The sequence below is a fragment of the Petaurus breviceps genome, unplaced genomic scaffold (genome assembly GCF_028583685.1).
Source record: "Petaurus breviceps papuanus isolate PSGF00001 unplaced genomic scaffold, PetGlider_PUasm1.0 81, whole genome shotgun sequence".
Classification (NCBI taxonomy): Eukaryota; Metazoa; Chordata; class Mammalia; order Diprotodontia; family Petauridae; genus Petaurus; species Petaurus breviceps.
In genome coordinates, this window is record NW_027186546.1 from 3,389,706 (window position 1) to 3,397,840 (window position 8,135).

Consider the following 8,135-nt stretch of genomic DNA (forward strand, 5'->3'; position numbering starts at 1 on the left):
ATCCCTTCCTTCCCTCACTCTTCACTACTCAAAAGTGACACATGCCCTTTTTAATGCTTAGGACCTTAATTTATTTCTTTAGCTCATCCTGCCAGTCTCATTTTTGTAAAATATATGGTCTTTCACCTAGTCTGTCTCAGAGAAAAAAGGAAAAACTACTTTAATGGTGCTGAACTTCAGTGTGGTGCCTCTCCTCAGCATATCCTGTTCCTGTAGAACACCAGTTTATCCCAGTTACTGTGTCATTCTAATTTTCCTTTTACATAATTACTTGTATGAATCATAATTTCTAAGTAGCATTTGAGTTCCAATCCATGAAATTCCCTTGTATATTTCTATTAACTAAAATAATATTTCAAACCAAATGTTCCCCAGTACTTCTTCCTTAGGCCATAAGCACAGCACCTGCCTGTTGACAAGGAGTTTACAGGAAAGTTTCCCCAGGGTATCTGTAAAGTACTGTACCTACCTGATCAATCCAGTCTCTATGCAACTCCCTTTGCAGAAGCTGGCAGGGTCCTTGGAAACACTCTTACACCCATACTGTTTGAGTATCTCTTCTATTCAGAATTAGATTCATTGGTACTTTTCCATAGTTACATTTCTCGTTCAATTGATGTTTCTTTTTATTTATTCTGAAGTTTTCGATGTAAGACAAACAGGAATACCACCTTCTAAAATTACTACTATCCTACCCTCCGATGGAACATTAGCGGGAAGCAATATTCTCCAAAGCTATGAAGCATACACTGCCCTAAATTACATTGCAGTTGCTGCCCTGAGCTCACACATTTTTGAATAGAAAGGCTCCCAGGGATCTCTCTGTACTGACTGCATTTACTGCTTTAAAATATTTTTAACCCAGACGCTGAAGTGCCAGCCTTGCAGTTCCTCATGCTAATCCCAGCTTGGGTGGCTGTTCTTAAGGGAAAGCATTCAAAAAATTGTAACAGTGCATCAACTTTGACCCTTTTCACTTAAACATGAGACTTTCTGAAAAAAAAAAAAAAGAAAGAGAGAGGAAAAAAAACTTTTAAATTCCAGAGGGAATCGCTGAACTCTGACCTGCTTAAAATTAGTTTTGTTTTAGTGCCTGCGTGGTGACTCAACAGGCCAATTTTCCAGACACTTAAGACATTTCTGCTCCTGAAGATTCCAGTTCAAGTCTTCAGTTCTATTTGCCAGTGGATCAGAACACTTTGTTCCATAGCTTCAAGAAACAAATTCCCAGATCTCCCCATCTTTGACAGATGTTGGTTGGCACTGCTAGGTATTGAGTATTTCTAAGATATTTAAATTGCATACATGTTTAATACACACACGTATACATAAAACACACGTGTAAATCATGCACACATATAGATATGTTTGTGTGTACAATGTATTGTGCATGCATGTGGTGAATACTTGTATGCATACATATGTGCATGTGTGTGCATACATATATGTGTATATGTATATATATACAGAATATAAGTTGTTTGCATTTAGGAAAATGTTACATTGTAGAGCTTTTTACAAAACAAATGTCACTCAGAATTCAGCATTCAAGAACTATTCATTAGAAGCCAATAAATATTTCTTAGTGGCTAATCTATCATAATAAATGTTAACTTTTGGTTATGAGTATCAGGGAAAATTTTGTGGAATGACCTTTTGGAATTTACTTCTCTCAGTTGTAATAACTGGTGTATGCTTCTCTTCTACAGACATTAAGAGGAAAAAAAAATTTGAAAAGCATCTCAATGAATTGTCACTAACTTCTGTACTACAAAATAAAGGAATCCCTTACAATGCTACATTTTTCTTCAATGGAACTGCAAGTATGATGCCTGATGAACAAGAAAAATTAAAATATCACAGCAAACTGAAAGCATAGTACATGCTCTGATTACTATATTCCATTGCCAAAATTGGTCTCTCTTTCAAAAAATAAGGCAAAAAGAAGAAGAAAAAGCCCCATCAATAATTTGAATTTAATACTATAAGAGAACTACCTATAAATGTGGAACAATTCTATTGCATAAATCCTGTAGTTCCAAAATCAAGGAAATAATAGAATGATAAAAGCATACAGCAGAGGAAAAATAGCATCCGTACTGTGAAAAGCCAGAACAAGGGTTTGTTAACCATTGCTAATATCTACATAGTTAACTAAGCAAGAGAAAAGGCATCAGGACAAGAATCAGAGAGAATATCCACAACTAATCTAAACATGGCAATTTTTTTTTAAAAGGCAGGGGGGTTGTCCACTGATGTCTTAAAGATATATGCAAGTAACCACAGTCCCCTTCAAAGTACTTAGGAAGTCATTATATGTTTACACTGATGCCAATTCTTTCCTCAAAACACTTGAGAGCACCTCTTGGCATTTCAATTGCTTAGCACAAGGGCTGGACATATTGTAGGCATGTAATAAATGTTTATTGATTTGATTGATTTTCTCCAGGTATTCTTATTTTTTCAGAAGTTTTATTGATGTTTTGTTTTTACATTATGAACATTTCCAGATTACCCCTATTCTGTGAGGACTTTCTTGAAATAAAGTAAAACAATCAAGCAAAACTAACAGTACAATCACCTTATCTGAAAGCACACACAACATTCTCTATCTTATATAAATTATTCTCTTGGTTCTGCTCATTTCATTCTTAATCAGTTCATAAAAGTCTTCACAATTCTTTGTTTTTATGATATATCTGTTATAGCATAAATTGTTCTTCTTACTTCACTCTCCACCATTTCATAAAATGTCTTTCCATATCTCTGAAATAATTTATTTCCTCACTTCTTGTAGCACAACTGTATTTCATCACATAAATTTTACTCAGCCATTCCTCAATAAATGAGCATCTACTTAGTTTTCAGTTTGGGGCCATAACAAAAAGAACTGCTGTAAATATTTTGTTCACATAGAATCTTTTCCTATTTTTTATCTCTTTTGGGTATAGTCCTAACAGTGATATAGCTGAGTCAAAGGCCATGCATTGGTTAATAAATTTTTGTATGTAATTACAAGTTACTTTTCAGAATGATTGGACTCATTCACTGTTCCACCAACAGTACCTAGTTTCCCACAACCCCTCCAACATTCATTATTTTTTCCCTTTTTTGTCATCTTTGCCACTCTGAGATGTATAAGATGGAATTACAGAACTCTTTCATTTGCATATTTTAACTAGTAGTGATTTAAAGACTTTTTCATATGGCTATGAGATTCTTCCCTAGAGAACTGACTATTCATAGCCTTGGACCATTCTTCAACTGGAAAATGGCTCTTGTTCTTACAAATCTGAATCCATTTCTTATATGTCTTGGAGACCCTTATCAGAGATACTTACTGCAAATAATTTTCTTTGCTTTTTTAATTACTGAACTGGAATATTTCTGCAAACTTTTTTTTTAATTTTATGTAAGCATTCATTTTGTCTTGTGATTCTATCTATCTTTTCCATGAAGTTTTCTTCTATCCATAGACCTAATAAGAATATTTATCCATATTTTTCTTCTTTCTTTTACATATTATCTTCTATATATAGTTCATGTATCAATATGGAGCTTATAAGGTGTGAGGTGTGGGTCTAAATTTAATTTCTTCCATATTGCTGACCAAAATCCCAGGAGTTTTACCAAATAGTGAGCCCTTATTTCAATAGCTAGAGTCTTTCTGTTTTTCAGATACTAGGCTACTAGATACAGTTGCTTCAATATGATGTGTATCTAATAATTCCACTGATTGTTCTCTTTATCTTTTAACCAACACTGAATCATTCTGAGAATTACTGCTTTGTAGTATAGTTTGAGATCTGACATTGCTAGGCCTCCTTTGTTCTCACTTCTTTTCATTATTTCCCTTGAGATTCTTGACCTTTTTTACCTCCATATGAATTTCATTATTCTTTTTTTCTAATTCTATAAAGTAAGGCATTGGTAGTTTGATTGGCATGGCATTGATTAAATTTATTTAGGCAGCATTGTCATTTTATTATACTGATTCAATCTACAAATGAACAATTGATTTTTTCCAAACATTTACATCTATCTTATCAGCAGTTTGTAGTTATATTTAGTTCTATTTATCTTGGTAGGTAGACTCACAAATATTCTATAATAGTGTAATTATTTTGTGTGAAATTTCTCTATCACTTCCTTTGTTTTATTGGTAGTATACTTAGAAATGCTGGCAGTTTCTGTGGATTTATTTCATATCCTTCAAGTTTGTGGAAGTCATTAATTATTTCAATCACTCTTAGTTGATTCTGTAGGGTACTTTATGTACACATCATCTGTAAAAATTGATCATTTTGTTTCTTCTTTTCCTCTTTTTATTCCTCCATTTTCTTTTTAACCTGGTTTCATTAATATAGTACAGCATTTCTAGTACTATGTCAAATGGAAATGGTCACAATGGACATCTTGATTTTACTCCTGATTTTACCGGAAAGTAACCTAACTTCTCTACACTACAAAAAAAGTGACAGCTCTTGGTTTTACATATATACTACCTATCATTTTGAGTAAAAGTTAATTTATTCCCATTTTTTCTATGTCTTTAACAAAAATCAGGGCAGCATATTTTGTCAACACCTTTTTTCTACTTCTATTGACATGATCATGTGATTTTATTATTAATATGATTAAGTTTATAGTTTTTCTCATATTAAATGAATACTGCTTCCCTGGTATAAATCCAATCTGATCATGAAGTATAATCACAATGTTATGTTGTTTTATTTTCTTTTCTCATTTAAAAAATATTTATAGATTATTCATTAGGAATATTAGTCTACAGATTTCTTAGAAGTTTATGGATGATTCTGTTTCTTCCTCTTAAATTGAGTTGTTTAAATTCTCTATTATCCATTATTTTCAATATTTTCTATCTTTGTAGGTATTTGTTTCTTTTAAGATACTCAACACTGAGAAATCTTTTTGAGACTATTATCTACATTAGAAAATAGAATTAAATGTTTCATCCTAAATCTTCATTACTATTCACGAGAAGCCAAGCTTCTGAAAGTACTAATATGTTTTATCACAGTTTGAAATGTTTGAAAAGTTCTAGTTTTAAGGCCTCATTTCTGAAATATATAGGTAACTGAGTCAAAATTATAAAAAAAAATAAGAGCCCTTCCCCAATTGATAAGTAGTTAAAGGATATGAACAGGCAGTTTTCCAAAGAAGAAATCAAAGCTATCAATAGTCACATGAAAAAATGCTCCAAATTCCTATTGATTAGAGAAATGAAAATTAAAACAGCCCTGAGATACCACATCATATCTATCAGATTGACAACCTAACCAAAAAGAAAAATGAAAATATTGGAGGGGATACAGAAAAATAGAATCACTAATACACAGTTGGTGGAGTTGTGAACTGGTCTAATCATTTTGTAGAAAAATTTGGAACAACTCCCAAAGGATTACAAAACTCTGCATACCCTTTGATCCAGAAATACCACTATTAGGTTTGTATCCCAAAGACATCAAAGAAAAGAGAAAAGCACCTATTTGTACAAAAATATTTATAGCAGCTCTTTTTGTGGTAACAAAGAATTGGAAAATGAGGGGATAAACTTCAACTTGGGAAAGGATAAACAAGTAGTGGCATATGATTCTGATGGAATACTACTGTGTCATAAGAAATGACTAGTAGTATGGTTTCAGAAAAAAACCTGGGAAGTCTTATATGTACTTATATGTCTCATATATACTAATATGTACTGATGCAAAGTAAAGTGAACAGAACCAGGAGATCATTGTGCACAGGAAGAGCAATATTGTAATGATGATCATTTATAAAAGACTTAGATATTCTGATCAAGGCAATGATGCAGGACATTTACAAAGAACCTATGACAAAAAATGCCATCCACTCCAAAGAAAGAACTGATGAACACTGAGCGTAGATTAAATCATAATTTTTTATTTTCTTTATTTTTCTTGTTTTTTTGGTCTGTTTTCTTTTTCAGCATGGCTAACATAGAAACATGTTTTGCAGGATTTCATATGTATGATGATATCAAATTTCTTGCTTTATCAAGGAGGGGGGGAGTAGGACAGAGGGTAAGAATTTGGAACTCAGAATTTTTTTCAATGAATGTTAAATTTTTAATATAAATAAGAAACATTTAATGAAATAAATAAAACATATTTTAAAAAGAAAAGTTTTGATATTTTCTATTAGGGCTTCTCTCTTAAAGAAACAAAAGAGAAGAGGGAAAGCTCTTACATGGTTCTCCTCCTCTAACAATACTGTTTACCCATCACTCTTGAAACTTGATTATATACCACTACCTTCCACCTCTACCCCTAGTACTGAGTTTGGAGAAAATGGAATGGAGATGAGAAAGGATAGGGATCAGAAAGAGAAGAAATAAAGGATGATAGGGGTTGAAAGACAGAATGAATTCTTCAACACAATTTGTACCTGTTCAAAAAGTAGAAATAAAGTTGGTAAAACAAAAAATCATTGCCTACATTCCACCCTGGTTCACCTCAATTCAATAATCATGTATTAGGCATATACTATGTCCAAGATCCAATGGTAGGCAACAACACAATCTTAATCTTCAAGAATCAAAAATAAATATGACATAAGTGAAAGTGTGCTAAGGGCAAGGAGAAAAAAAGGAGTCTTATTAAGAGGAAGATTTAAATCCAGTCTTTAATAAAGAAGGCTTCATGGAGGCTTCATGGAGTTCGTGGAAGTAAAGTTAGCCTTGAAGGAAGATAAATGAACAGACAGGGTTATTTCAACGTTTGAAGAATGGCCTTTACAAATGCAGAGAGGTAGGAGAGTTCAGGACAAGATGAAGGAACAGCTTGCAGTCTATTTTGGCTAGAGCATAGAACTCTACACATCTACAGACCTCCATGAATACTACCAAATGACCTACTTACTATAAAGGTAATGCAGACATTCAGGAGATCCATAAAGGGATACACACAAAGTAGAACAGAGTTTTATACCCCATGTACTTATCAACATATTAAGAGTATCTTCAAATCAAATATTCCAAAGAAAGATTAATTTCTCTGATTGTAGTTTTCTTCACTTTCTATCCATTACAAATAAAAGTTTTCAAAGTGAAAATTGAGGAAAAATTAGGATTTTCAATATCATACAAACCTTATTTCCTATTATACTGATATTTAAATTTCATTCTAATAATTAATATTAGACAAGAGTAATCTTTATAAAGCACTTTAAATTTTTATCAAGGTACTTTGCCCTCAACAACTCAATGAGGTAGGCAGTGAAAGCATGAGTATCCCCATTTTATAGATGAGAAAACTGAGGTTTTAAAATACTAAGTAAATTGTCCATAATCTCACAGCTGTTTTAAATCCAGGATTTAAGGAAAGATTTACTGATTTCAAGTCTCCTAGATTTTGTATTATCCTTGGTTATATGTATTGTCCAAATACTACATTTTTCTAATATGTTCCAATACTACATTGCCTTAAGTAACTTTTTTTTTTCTTTTTTGGAGGGGGGAAGTCAGGGCAGTTGGGATTAAGTGACTTGCCCAAGGTCACATGACTAGTAAGTGTTAAGTGTCTGAAGCCAAATTTGAAGTCAAGTCCTCCTGACCCCAGGGCTGGTGCTTTATTCACTATGCTACCTAGATACCCTAACCCTAAGTAACTTCATAAAAGAAGTTATTTAAGAAAAAATTCAGAGGTGAAGTGTAATCAGTTTATATTTCAGCATATGTTCGGTAATTATTTTTTGTTTTTGAAGGTCAAGAAGATGAACAATGGTTGAGTATTTGAATAAATATGTGATTTTTAATCAGATAAAAATTTCAAATGTGGTGAAATTCTCAGTTAGTGATCTAAAAGTTAATACATAAACTGTCCCTGAGTACATATAAGCATATATTACATATGTATCTGCAAAATAGTAGAATTACACTTAAATACTGTATACATGAGTAAGTCTGGGTACTGTGTTCCATTATCAAAACCATCTTCCAAAATGGGGTAAATATTGTATGAGTTTAGTCCTTTAATTGTCTCAAGCACAGAAAATGCTACTAATCATATAAGGCATTTGGGTTATCACAAATGGTGCATTAATATTTGCCTTGATTTTATTTTATAGAGACTAACAAAAATAAGACTATTAAG

The 8,135-nt window shown here is 32.4% G+C and overlaps 1 long non-coding RNA gene across 1 annotated transcript in view; it reads left to right on the forward strand.

Moving 5' to 3' along the window:
* The window catches only part of LOC138176107 (uncharacterized), a 6,270-nt gene extending 3,829 nt beyond the window's left edge, over window positions 1-2,441 (forward strand). Inside the window, exon 3 of the long non-coding RNA XR_011172163.1 lies at window positions 1,710-2,441. This is a non-coding gene — a long non-coding RNA (uncharacterized lncRNA). The remainder of the gene's footprint in view (window positions 1-1,709) is intronic.
* The last annotated feature ends 5,694 nt before the right edge of the window (window positions 2,442-8,135 follow it).